This window comes from Triturus cristatus, chromosome 7 (genome assembly GCF_964204655.1).
Source record: "Triturus cristatus chromosome 7, aTriCri1.1, whole genome shotgun sequence".
Taxonomy (NCBI): domain Eukaryota; kingdom Metazoa; phylum Chordata; class Amphibia; order Caudata; family Salamandridae; genus Triturus; species Triturus cristatus.
The window spans coordinates 368,696,009-368,710,357 of record NC_140590.1 but is presented as its reverse complement, the minus strand read 5'-3'; the positions used below and the strand labels follow the sequence as shown (position 1 = coordinate 368,710,357).

The following is a 14,349-nucleotide window of genomic DNA, read 5'->3' as shown; positions in this document are numbered from 1 at the left end:
ACCTCAGGAAGAGGGTAAAGGAAAGAATTGCTGAAAGGGTCAAGGAGGCAGCTGGTACAGGAGGGGGGCCATCCACAGTGCCTGCAAACACTTCCCTGGAGGAGCTCGTCGAGGGGACCATTGAGCCAGAGGCGGTCGTCAGAGTAACGCAGATGGACACCTCCGGCGCAGCCACCACAGAACAAGGTAAGATGCATGCCTGCGCCCATACGCTGCGTATCGTATACCCATCCCCATCCCCCAGGTCAATCACAGTGTGCAGGCAGAAGTGCATAACACATATGCCCTCACATCAGTATTGCATCATGGGAGTCGTAGTCATGTCAGCAAAGTGTGCATGTATAGTCACAAATGCTAAATAAATTAGATCAGCAGTACAGGGCCAACAGAGAGTCAAATCATGTAATTCATTGTAGGACATAAATGCAGAATGACAAACAGATGTAGTCCCAAAATAAACTAACAATGCACTGTTTCACACACAGATGCATCTCCTGGGGATTCAGATGATAGTGAGCGCCTTATCATCTCCGAAACAACGGCAGATACCGATGGCGACACTCCGCAGGAAGGTCAATCCCCACCACCACCAACAACAATACCACCACCACCACCACCACCAGCGACAATACCACCACCACCACCAACACCAGCGACAATACCACCAAGATGCAGGACACATGTCCCGTCCCTGCAGGTGATGGATGCATGCCTGAGTCCTGCACCCACAAGTGGGCAAAGTCATACAGGTGTCACACCGCCAGCACCACCACCAGCACGTGGCAGAGTCACGCAGCGTTGCAGGTCAATGCGCAGTACTGCCGAGGGAGCCGACCAGGCAAGGAACATTTATGGTGGAGTCGAGGCCCAGATGCTGCGTGTTCAGCGCCTGCAGGGGAGACACATGGGGACAATGAACCTCAATATTTCACGACTCGCCAAACATATGTGCACTCTAACTGACGCTGTGCGGCACATGACCACAGTTGTAGCAGAGGGCAATAGGGACATTAGTCAGAACCTCCAGGAGCTCACCCGTGCCATCCGAGCAGGACAACACAGCGAGCGCCGGAGGCATAGGCAGAACTTGCTCCGTTCCACAGCATCGACCAGGGCCATCACAAAGGTGACGTGGCGAAGACCTTAGGCCAGGTGACCACTGCAGTGGAACACTTGCAGTCAGGGACATTCAGTGGCAGCAACTTGGGAGGGGAGGATGCCAGTGAGGCTGCATCCAGTGTGAGCAGCGTGTCGATGCTGGAGACCAGCACCAGGAGGCGCAGTTCGCGCTGCTCCACAGCCACAGAGATACAGCGTGGTGAGGTGGAGGAGACTGGGTGTTCATGGGAAGCGCCACTAGACATTCAGTCCTGCATCCCTAACCATGGTGGGGTAACCATGGCCCACTTTAATTTTGCATTTGCACTCCCATGAAGCCAACGGTCATGTTTTTGCCCACAATGTGTGGGGGAACTCTAATTTGCATGTCAGTGTAACATTACCGACATAAATGCTCATGTGAAGTAAACAGTAGCACTCCTAATGATGGCTCATTGCTCATTCTTACCTGGCTCTGAAATGATGTTGTGTGATGTATGTCCGCCTCCTTTGACCTTCAGCTGTGTTTGGAACGTGTGACTGTCGGTGTTGTGCGGGTGGTTGATCATCCCGGTAGTTGTCATTCCTGGCCACCTCTATGGGTATCCCCCTTCTGGTTGCAATGTTGTGCAGCATGGCACATACTGCTACAATCCTGCAGCAGGTGTCTGGTTTATATTGCAAAGCACCACCAGTCTTATGTAAGATCCGGAAGCGACTCTTCAGGATCCCGAATGTCCTCTCAATCACATTTCTGGTGCTAATGTGGGCCGCGTTGTAGCATTGCTCCTGTGGTGTTGCTGGGTTGATGTAGGGGGTGAGGATATATTCCCGCAGGGCGTATGCACTGTCACCTACAGGATGGAAGCAAAGGCTTAGCGTCAGTCATGATGATACATGTGTGATACAGATGTTATGAATAGGTATGTTTACGTACCAAGCAGGAGTCCCTCTCCGAATTCTCCATTGAGCAGACGCCTGTGGATGCCACTGTGTCTGAATATATAGGAGTCGTGTGTGCTCCCTGGAAATTGTGCCACTATGTCCATGATGATGTGCTTGGCATCGCTCACGACCTGCACATTGATGGAGTGATAGCACTTCCTGTTACGGAAGATGTACTCATTGGCTGAGGGTGGACAGATGGGGACATGCGTGCAGTCAATGCATCCTATGACATGGGGGAATTGGGCCACCTGGTAGAATTCCTGTTTGGTGTGGTCCATCTGCTGTGGGGTTGTGGGGAGGAAGCTGATGTGGGTATGTATCATTGTCAGCATGGCATCAATGAATTTACGGAAGAAGCGTGATAGTGCGCTTTGTGATACGCCTCCCCCTACCGCTATGACCCCCTGGAAACTTCCAGACGCCAGTAGGTGCAGGCTGCATAGGACCTGGACGTGCGCAGGAATGGCATTGGTCCGACGTGTCTGGTGCTGCAGTAGTGGTTCCAGGTCAGCAATTAGGCGCATTATCATTGCACGATTGAGACGGTACTTGTCGTATACCTCATCCTCATTTTGGCCAAGCAATGTAATGCGCACTCTGAATACTCTCTCCTGGATCCTTCTCCTGCGCTGTGCTGCAGCATTTATTCTCATCCTCCTTGCAAGCACGTAGAGGGCTGCCATTTTGTGAAAGGAAACAGGGTCTCCAGGCCCAATTTGTATGGCTTTCTGATTGATTGCATCTGTGGAACACTTGTGAGTTTTTCTGGGATTTTTTATTTTTTCTGCAACTTTACCTCCTGGTTCTGATTCCCCTTAATCTGCTCATGCTAAATAGCGATTTTTGGAATTTTCGGTATTTGCGACTTTTGATGCATTCATTAGCGATTCTTTATTTGCGATTAGCTAATGCAGGCGCTATTTGTAATTTCGGTATTTCCGATTCTTTATTTTGCGATTCTTTATTTTAACGGGGAATTTTTTGCGATTCTTTATTTTAACGGGGATTTTTTTTGCGATTCTTTATTTTTTCTCTATTGGTGTTGATGCATTGGGATTCGTTGTTTGCCACTCGCTAACGGGAGATTTTAGCGATTCGGTATTTTTGCGAGGTGATTTTAGCTTGATGCAGGTGCCAGTTAATCTCCCTGTAAATTAGTGTGTCCTTACCTGGTGCTCACAAAAAGCACCAGTGCTGATAGGGAGCCCTGTCTCTAATTAAGCACTGGATTTGAAACCCTTTCAGGATGGTCATCCATGTGTGCGTGCTTAGACAGTCCTGCACAGTGGCTATCTTTGAATGCTCAGCTTTCACCTTAAAGAAAATCAATCCAAGATGGCTGCAACGCATGTTTAAGCATGTATGTTGCCCATCTTGGCATGCTTTTCAAGACAATAGCATTCCAACATAGTTGTTCTGCGTGAGAATGAAAGGCAGCCATCTTCAAATGCTTTCTCCTAAACTGTAGGAAAAACTATTCCAGGATAGCAGCCCACACATCAACTACTCGCCTTGGCATCACATTACCTTTTTGCCCTTCATGGACTTTCAGCTAAGAATGCTGAGCATGTTGTGTGTTGCAGGTCCATAGTGATATTATCAGAAGTACAACTATGTGCCATGGAATGATTAGAAGTGGCTTTTCAAAAAACAGGAATTGCTCAGTCATTGTCATAACATGGGACATTTCACATTGTGACTAAAGAAATATGTGGAGATTGTGCAAACCTTTGATTTACAAAATAGACTTGCTTAGCCCTTTTAAGAATGATCAGCGTGCTACGCTTGTCAACTGCCTGCCTAGCATGAGTCTGAAATCAATCCTGCGACCAGGTATAGAGGTACCTGGACTCAAGCGTGCACTGCTCAATCTGTGATATACTTCAATGGTATTCAACATAAATAACAAACTTATAAATATTCATAACACTGTATTTATTTTACAAATAAAACATCATTGTTTTTCGTACAACAAATAAACAATATATCATTGTGAACAATACAGTTCATCAACAGTTAAACAGTCACTGTCAATATTAAACAATCACTCCATAGAAATTATTCTCGTCGAACCTATTCTCGCCCAATGCATTTCGGGACGAGCAGTCCCTTCATCAGGGGAAATCCTGTTGATGTAAACAGAAAAATAGAAAAATATATATAGGCAAATCATGCATGTACAGGGTTGGGCGAGAATAAGTTCGACGAGAATGCATTTACATATCACATTATGGCATGTGCCGATAAAAGAGGTTGTAAATGGAGAAAATAAAGTCAGGAGGATGTCTAACGAGTGAAGTCCTTTTATAGAAAGGACACACGTGTATTTTTTTTCTCGCTTCATTAGTACTAGATAAATGCGCCCCGGGAATCGATCACTGTTATTTCTGCCAGGCTTATCGTGAGTCACCTCATCAGTGGTGTAACCAATGTCAGAATTGGCTTAAGGTCCCCACATCACCTAGATTGATTTACTGCTATGATTCAGTTACTGTGATCATTGTGACGCACATTTTGGGGTCTAATGCCACTAGAGGCTACAAAAAAAGTACATTTGACTAAAAGTCACCTGTGGCATGAGGCCCATTGACAGCTATACTTAATAGTCATGTGTGTTATTGAACCAAGGCTGGCAGCCTCTCTTTTCCTTAGCCACCTTTCCCAGCTCCATGCGAGTTGAGCTGCTCCAGTCCAGAATTTTTGTTCTGTTGTATTCTGGGACTTGTAGTCCTAGTTTTATAATGGAGAAAATAATGGAATAAATAAGACTAGAAGTCCCAGAATTCAACTGGAAAAAAAATCATGGACTGGAGTAGCTCATCACTCATGGACCTGGGAAACATGTCAGGACTGCACATATTTTTATGACCCAACCATGCATTAACAAGCTAACAGGTGTATTTGTAAAGTTCATGTTTACCACGAAGAGTATCTTGGCTCTGTATAACAGATGTTTATTGTTACCCACCTCAATGGTACCCATTTTATCGACCTTAGAAAGATGAAAGGCTGCGTGGACCCACCAGGATTTGAACCTGCGACCATGAGGTCAAACACAGGCCCCCACAGTGTGCACATCAGTTCAGTAAGTCACCAAACCCACTGGTCACTGATTTATTCTACTCGTGGCTTGCTTCAGCACGGGGCTCGGTTCAATATTTTTGCCAGAGATGATTTAGGTTTCCAGTCCGGACCTGGATTTAAGTCATCTATTGATATTTCAACAACTGGGATGCCATTGTCTTTTGTAGCTTTAGTAGCTGGTTGCCATTTTATTTTGCCAATGCTTTATTAACAAACTGCAGACTCATGTTCGTATGAATAACCGTACAATGCAGAGTCATCGGGGTGAAAGGTCCTTTTACGTCACATCCAGTAATGTCATCAAGTTAGGAAACGGTGTAATGAGAGATACTTTACCGCGCCTGCTATGATTTTGGTGAAATGACGTCACTGGGCAAGCCTGTCCACAGGGAACGTAACCTCCTCCTGAAAGCGGCAGAGGACGGCTTTCACAGTTAGGAAACGCAGAAAATTAAACTCGCCCTGGAAACACAATTCTTAGCAACTAAAGCTCAGGAGAGTAGTGGAGAGAGTGGTTTTTGGCAGAAGAGTGGAAAGTGTCAACTGCTCCCACCCACCGCGAATATTTTGCATGTAATAAAACTGCTTTTAAAAAAAAAAAAATAATGATACCACAAGCAACACGGACACACTGACCTTACGTAGATCCACCGGAAATTGTATTTAAATTCTGTTTTCAGTCCAGTCATCTGTGGAAACGCAGTAAATGCTCAACTGCAGGGCAGACATAGTTACAGGCCACATTCTGGCTCTCTAATTGCTGTGTGCTGCCTCACAAACTGAACTGCAATTATGCTGTAAGTAGCTCTAAGCCATGACTTTTGCAGAAATGATGTGCTAATGGCACCAATCACACCGCAATTATCCACTGCTGAAATGCTGGCTGCTCTGTTCTGCGGATGCGCAGTGCTGTGATTTACAGCAAACGGTGGCACAATGCAGTTGGTGCACTAGTTGTTAAATTAACCTGTTCTCAACCTTCTGGTACCTTGGCACAAAAGCAGAAGGCTTAATTTAAAGGCACTATATAAAGTATTTATGCACCACACAAACAGTAACAAAGTGAAACACAACACAAGAAAGATCCCAAACCCAATTTAAAAGATAGAGTACATTTTAATAAATAAAATGAGACCAAAACAACAGAAATCCAATCAGTAGAACCTAAGATATTGAATTTCAAAGTTTTAGGTAAGTGTAGCATCTAAAAACACCAAGCACCAATCGCAGTCATTTGGTCTTGCTAGACCGGGGGACAGCCACAAGTTCCGAACAGGATGGAGCGTGGGTTAGATACAGAGATCAGGTTAGACCCACTGAAAAATTTTATTTCTCAAAGTCTGGAGTGAAGAGTCCAGTTCGTGGTGGAGGAAGCCGCGAGGAGCAGGAAGAGCATCACGGATGGTCGTATCTGTAGTGCGCAGATCCGGCCCAGTGTCGCGGATGGTCAAAGCTAGAGCTTTGCGGTGGCGTTCACCACGGCCTATCATTGCAGTACCACAAAGTGCAGATCCCGCATTGCTGGTCGTCGCTGGTAGTTGCTGTAGTGCAGAGAGTCGGATTCACCGGCGCTTCGTGTTAGCGACAGTCTCGGTGCAAACAGGCCTGTTTGCAGTCAAGAAGAGTCCAAAACTTAAGGATTTCTCCTTTTGACTCATTGGAGTGCACTCTGATGCAACCAAAGGTACAGGACCTGAAGAGGCACATCATGGGGATCATGGACTCACTCTGGCATTAATATGGGTGCATTTAGGACTTTCTTCTTAATCCTTGAACAGATTAACGACGTTACACTATATTGGCACACTAGAAACAATGTTGCAATTTTACCGGCAGGAAAGAAATACAAACCCGCCTAATAACCAGTAGATGAAAGGGAAGACGCTGCCCCGCTCTGGCCAGTTTGATTCAGGTAGGCAGTCCAGCGTTACTGCTTAAAATGCCTCAAGTTTAAATGTAGTATAGCGACCATCCAGCGCTTCATATGTCATTCCCTTTTCTCGTTTATGCAGTCTCCCATTGAATAAGAAATGACCCGTGTCTAATTTAAATGTTGACGATTCCAAGCTGCAAATAGAAGGTAAATCCCTTTTTACTGAAATGCGCATAGAAACAGAAGGAAAGCGAGGCCCCATAACGCACTCACACATATTATTTTTATTCTTTAATAGATCTCATCCACCTAATAAGCCCAGATATACAGAAGATTAGAAACATATAAGCCCTGATGAGAGCCCCATGAGTTACACTGGGACTTGAAACGCGTCGGCATTTTTCTGAAATGTGGCATTTTTCTGAAATGTGATGGCATTTTCTGATATAATCAGTATTTTTTTGCCCCTTTGTGTATAAATGTTAAGCTCAAAGGACAACTGTGAAAAACAGTGGGTGAAGACATAGGTGCATTATTTTATGTTCTAAATGTTTCACAAAAAAAGCTTTTTTGTTTAGTCACAGTATTAATATGTGTGTATATGTTGTATATAATAATGGCAAAATGATTACGTGTTCCTTGACATTCAGAAGCCTATGAAATAATCCAAAAGCGTTTGAAATGAAAAAAGAAAACGTCAAATAAATAATCAGATCCAAAAGGATTCTAATGTTGGGTCTTATAGTGTGTATGTTTAAATTAAATAACAGTACCACAAACCAGTAGCTAGGTACTCCCAAGAGTTTCCACTTAATGAGGCCCTACCTTGCTACATGTCCCAGGGCCTCCCCTCCCTTTAGACAACTTTCTAAAAGTGGCATTTTTAGAATTGTGACTTAAAATCCAATTTTACCATTCAAAAAGATTTAAAATTATAATTAAATTGATTGTAGACACCATATTTATATCTGCACCTAATTAAAAGTTATCACTTATTTAAATGTAAGAAGGTAACCCCATTTTAGTCAATGGGAGAGATAGGCTTTACAGTAATTAAAAACGACTTTAGAAGTATTTCACTAACAGGGCTTGTAAACCTTACTCCCACTAGTCCTATCTTTTAAATACAATGCACCCTGCCCTTTGGGCCCTTAAGACCTACCTTAGAGGTGACCTATATGTATTGATCTGGAATGATTTGTCCTGCCCAAAGGATTATTTTCTCAGTTGAATTGACAGATTAAAACTCCACTACAGGCTACTGTAGCAGGCCTGAGACAAGTTTTAAAGTGCTACTCGAGTGGGTGTTAGAAGGAGTGCTGCAGGTCCACTAGTAGCATTTAATTTAAAGGGCCTGGGTACATTTAATGCAATATATAGGAATTTATAAGTTAATTAAATGTGCCAATTTGGTGTTGTTTCAAAAATCTCCAAAGTATCTTAATAGAGTTCTTTTAAATATCAACAAAGTATCTTGATAATCAAAATTCTCCAAATTGCTTACAACTTGTAATTAATAACTTCATTGCCGTTTTTGTAAAATTGTTCTTCGATTATGAGCAGGAATTGGAAACAAAAATTGCTACTTATCTCCTTTTTCTTATTTTCCTTGTCAGGTTTGCTTAAAATGGGAAGGCAGGAGCACAAGACTGACCTACTATTCTCCACGGATTCTAGAACGTCTTTAGGTAAGTGCTATGGGTTGCTTCTTGACTGCACACTGATTGCATAGAAAAGGTGTGAAACCCTGGGAGTAATATTTATACCTCCAAGTTTCTAAATGGCCGTCCACTTCCAGAACCTTCCTGTTCTGGAAGGCTATAGCAGGCTAATTTTTAAGCAGGCATTCAGAGTGGATGTGCTCCTGGTGGCTTGCTCTGTTTGTAGCTTATTCACTTTCTTGAAAGTAAACATTGTTCCAAATATAACACATGACTATAATAGCCTTTCTTTTAGGTTCCTCTCTAATTCTTTTGGATGCCAATTGAAAGGCAGATTTCCTACAGTTACTCAGAAAGAGAGTTTATGATTTGGAGTGGTAAGTATAGTGGAGAGTAAGGTGTTAGGCATGTGAAAGGGCAGGATCAACGCAAAAGCACCAAGGCATGCAGAGAATGACGTGTAGGGAGAGTATCATTCAAACAGAAATGCAGGAGAGAGAGAAAAAATCCTAGATATAAATTGGGTTATTTTTAGGCAGGGATTTTAGGAAAGTCGAGATCACATGCAATCTAAAGAAGTAGAAAGAGTAGAAAGAAAGGTTGAAAGTTGATTACCTGTGGGCAGGTGATATGCGTTGTCCCATCTTAGGTTATTTTGTTTGGCTGTTGACAGTGTTGACACAGTCTGTTCTTTTTTTACATAGATAGTGAACATTCTCAAACTTATATGACTTTTTACTTGTTTTTTTTAGCATGGGGTACTGCGTTATGTGTTATGTCCATACAGTGGGTTGTTAGGTTTGTCTGTTGAGATTTTGAGAAATGGACAATCATTTGCATTTTCTATTGATCAAACACTCATGTTTTGTTTGAGAAAGATGCATCGATGTTAAGTTTCTAGGTTTGTGTTGTTCTCACTTATACTGGGGGTTGTTTGTTAAGGGATTCTACTGATTTAGCTCTTCCAAGAATTTAAAGTGTCCTAGAGAGTATCAGATTGCAGACAGGAAATGAGAACTTGTGGACTCTTTGTTAAATCATGTTGGGAATTGCCAGGTCTTAACCATCCTTCTGAACTTTAAGTGGTTTTCAGTGGCTCTGACCTTTGCAAGTAGGGAATTCCAAAGTGTTGCCACCAATACTTTTTTTCCTATGATCATAAATTATTAAGCATAGTGCCAATTTCGAACATACGTTGCTGGGTTGGGAATATTTTGTGGTTTTTGCTTGAGTGAATTTTGGTCCTTTGCTATTAATAGCTCTGTGAATATTACATAAAATATTGAAAGAGGATCTTCTTGCCATTGGGAGCCAGTGTAGAACCTTCAGAATTGGAGAAATATGGGCTCGTATATTTAGATTTAGAAGTAGTCTTGTTGCTGGATTTGAGATTCTTTGTAGGCTTATGATGGTTGAGGTTGGAGTGATGAAGTATTGTCCTTTAGTATAATCAAGTCTTGAGAGGATGAATGATGTCGCCTAACCTCTATGGCGGTCGACCTTGAAGTGGGGAACCAGGTTCGAGTCTCGGCGAGGAAACTCAACATCCTGTGATTCTGGGCAAATCACTTAGTCTCCCTGTGCCTAACAAAAACAAATGAGTGTGTCCATCTATAATGCAACTGGTGCTCATGTAAAGCCCTCTGATAACTTTGGGTCCAGTTCGCACTATATAAGACTCTCCCCCCACCCCCCAAAATGAGGCTGTTGCTTGTACTATTTTGAGGAACTCCAAGATGTGGAAAGATGCGTCTAAGTGTTTTTATTGTGTCGAAGGTTGATTCGGATAGCCTGTCTAGTTGAGGGCAATGCCATCTGTACCAACTTCTTTCAGTCAAAGAAGTAGTGTGTCATGGTGTGGTTTGTTAAAAGCTGAGGAAAGATCCAGGAGTAGTAATGCAGCAACACCATTTTTGTCAACTATGGTTTTTATCTCACGCCAAATTGTTATTGGGTAGATTCGGCCCCTCTACCTGGGCAAAATCCTGTTTGCAAGCCTGTGAGTAGTTGGTTTTCATCTGAGAATTCAGAGATCTGTCAAAACGCTTTTCTTTCAATAATATTTGCTAAGAAAAGGCACATTGGCAATTGGCTTGTAGCTGTTGGGGTCGTGAGGGTCCAAGTTTTTCTTCTTGAGTAATGGGAATATGTATGCCTTCTTTATTATCTCTAGGAAAATTCCTGTTTTTAAGGAGTTGTTTATATATCTTACATTGATAGATGTTAATGTTGATGGAAGGATCTTTTTGAAAATGAGTGGCTGGGTGGGAAATGAAGGGCAGCCAGCTGGGCTGCTAACTTTTTATAGGTCTTCAAATTCTGAGATTGTAATTTCGTGGAAGTCTGGTGTAAATGATAGTTAAGTATACGCGCTTTGATTGTTGTTGGCTGTATAGCATTGGAGTAGTTGTTTCTGTTGGTTGTTAGATAAGAATTCAGTGTGTCTGCTTTTATTAGATAATGTGTTGCTAGTTTAATGCTGAAGTCTTTTGAAAGTGGGGCGGGGTTAAGTAATGGATTTGTTTGGCCTTCTTTATATATGGTTTGTACTTCTGTTGTGTCTGTGTAGACACATTTTGACTTGCAAGTTGTTGGACTTCAGCCAACTGCGTTGAGAGATATCCTTTTTTGCTCTTCATTCATCGTAGGAGTCATCTTTTTCCTTATGCTTTAATCAAAGTAGTTTTCTGGGATTAATGTCGAAGGCTGAGGACATCCATTCAAAGAGTTTTTCCACAAAATGTATTGTCTCCGGTTGTGCATTTATTGTTAGGTGTGATTCCAACTCTTGCCTGTTTAGTTTGTTCCACTGTCATCAGGATATAGTGGGTTGGTGGGCTTTAGTAGATATTTCATTTGTGATCTTGGATGAGAAGTAGATGCTGTGATGAATGGTCCAAGTAATAGGTGAAGTTTGTTGAATAGTAGTTGGTTTCGAATTGGAGAAAATTACATCCAATGTATGACCTGCTATTTGGGTAGGTACAGAGACGATCTGTTGTAAGTTGTGTGTACTTCGACCTGATTTGATAGCATATGATTGAGGCATATTTGGTTTATCAAACCAGATGTTTAGATCTCTAAGTATAGATAATTTGGACATGTTGGTGATAGATCTGAGACTGTGTCCAAGAAAGAATCAGTAAAAGCTTTGTTGTTAGTTGGAAGTCTGTAGAGCAGACCAAGTGACAGTTGAAAGAGGGTTTAGGTTGGAATCTACCAAAAAGTGCTTTGCAACCTTGTATAGCTACCTTTTCCAACTTGGGGGCATATTATCAAGAAACGGCGTTACAATTATCGCTGCTTTAGCGGCAGAAAACTGCTGCTAAAGCGGCAAAAATGGGCTTGATAATATGCCGCAGAGAATCCCAATAGAAGCCCATGTTGACACCAGAACATGGGCTTCTATGGGAATTCTCAAGGGCATATAATTAAGCCCATTATAGCCGCATTAGCAGCAGTTTTCTGCTGCTAAAGCGGCGATAATTGTAACGCCGTTTCTTGATAATATGCCCCTTGGTTATTGTTAGGATGTCTAATGGCTAGGCCACCTCCTTTTTTCCCTAACAGCTATGTGCAATGACTTGATATTATGGGCAGGGGTCAGGGGGTATTACTGTCATGCAAATTTGGGCACATGTCTTTTCTGAATCAGTTTTAAGTGATGAATAGTATGCTTTGTTCGTATATGCCAGTGCGTTCAAGAAGTTCTGTTTATTTTTGCCCATTTAACTGGCATGCCTCAGCAAACAATTTAAATGTTTTAATTTTCTTTTGTAGAAGGGCGGGTATGTGTGTGGGTTATTTTGGTCTTATGCCTAGTGCTCCTTATAGATTTGTGATAATTATTGTTTGAGATTTGTTCTTTATGTATAAGGGAAGGTGAGGAGGTAGGAAACAGCAATGGTGCTGCAATTATGGCATTTCTTTTCTTTACTGTCCTTCTTAAGTAGGTGTATTAGAGATTTGGTGGGATTTTATGAGGGAGAGTATAGGACAATTTGTGTTTGGGAGGTAGTTGTTGGTGTAGGATTATGTTTCAGTTATCTGTTAAAGCAGAGTTGAGTTATGTTGTGATGTAGAATGGGTTATGGTTTGTTCAATAGTGAAATATTCCATTTATGTTGCTCTACTGCAGTACCCATCAGATACAGGTAAAAAAAATCACATTTCTGAAGTAAGCCTTCTCCGCACCGAGAATAAGTAATAGGATTATACTTTACTCTGAATACATCTTGTGAGGCAAATGGGACCTTCTAAATAGAGGGAACATTATAAATCTGTTCTCAACCCTCCCCGACCTGGAAGCAATTAATTCAAAGAACTTAGGGCCTGATTCCGAGTTTTGGGCAGCCGAGCTAGTGAAACACTGCCTCCGCTGCGCCAAACCAGTGAAAGACCGCCCAATGACCGCCAACCGTATTACCAGTTGGAAATGCACAACTCGTAATACGGTCGGCTGTTCTTTGGTATTCCCATGGCGGTGCCTAGAACACAGGCACTGCAATGGGAACAGCAAAAAACTTCCAGTACAGCATAGACATGGACATCCATGCCGTGCTCGAACTTTGTGGGGGTGCAGACGGGGGGCACATTTTGTGCCCCCCTGAATGTATCCCTATGGTGGGGGGCTACGAGGGCCCTGTAGGGACCCCTTTGTTTCTGAACCGGCAGCCTTTTTATGGTGGAGCTCCGCCACAAAATGGCCGGCGGACCAGTAAATCAAAATGTGCTGAGCGGGACTGCGCCAGCTTATTGCGCTGTGGCACTCTTCCCTGGCCCAGCTGGCGGTCCACCGCTGCATCGATGTAATAAGTCAAAATGCAGAGGACGGTGAGACTCCACTGCTGCGCCACCGTGAGTCTGGCGGTCGGAAGACCACCAGACTTTTAATCAAGCCCATTGAATCAGCCACCTCACCTTCCTTCCCCGAGATAGAGGGTGTTGGACTTGGCCCTTTTTGGCTAAAGTTCCCTAAACTTTTTGCCTTCCCCCAGACCTTTTTTCTGACATGGTGTTGCCAACGTAGATGCTTTGGACACTTTGCCACTGCTGATCAGTGTCAAAGTGCAAGTGCTCCCTGTATAAAGTGTTATGGTAATTGGTTGTCCATGTTTGGTATGTTTGCCTTACTAGTAAAGTCCCTAGTAAAGTGCACTATGTGTGCCAGAACTAGTAATGCAAATGCTACTAGTGGGCCTGCAACACTAATTGTGACACCCACCAAGTAGTCCTAAAGAGAGAACTCAGGCCTGCCACTGCAGTGCTGCGCACAGTTTGTTAAACTGCCCTGTTGTTCTGACAAGTGCACCCACTTGCCGGGCCTTACCCTTCCCTTTTTATGCACACCAGACACCCCTATGGTAGGCCCAAGGTACCCCCTGGGCAGGGTGCAGTGTATGTGAAAGGTAGGACATGTACTGAGGTGTGTACCATGTCCTGACAGTGAAATACTCTCCATTACGTTTTTCACTGTTGAAAGGCCATCTTGCCCATAGGACAGAATGGGGAGGCTGTGTAATATGTTTCCAGCCTATCTTCCCATAGGCTTAAGATGGAGAGGTGAAGTTTAATGTGCCTGAACTCACAATTTAATAACACATCTTTTTGTGAAGGTGGTTTTTGCATTGTGTGTTTAGAAACCACTCTTTTAGAAGTGGCTGGGATTTGGTGTTTTTAACATTT

The 14,349-nt window shown here is 43.0% G+C and overlaps 1 long non-coding RNA gene across 1 annotated transcript in view; it reads left to right on the top strand.

The window, feature by feature from the left end:
• The window catches only part of LOC146809693 (uncharacterized), a 163,097-nt gene that overhangs the window by 55,629 nt on the left and 93,119 nt on the right, over positions 1-14,349 (top strand). Inside the window, exon 3 of the long non-coding RNA XR_014965579.1 lies at positions 8,620-8,691. This is a non-coding gene — a long non-coding RNA (uncharacterized LOC146809693). The remainder of the gene's footprint in view (positions 1-8,619; positions 8,692-14,349) is intronic.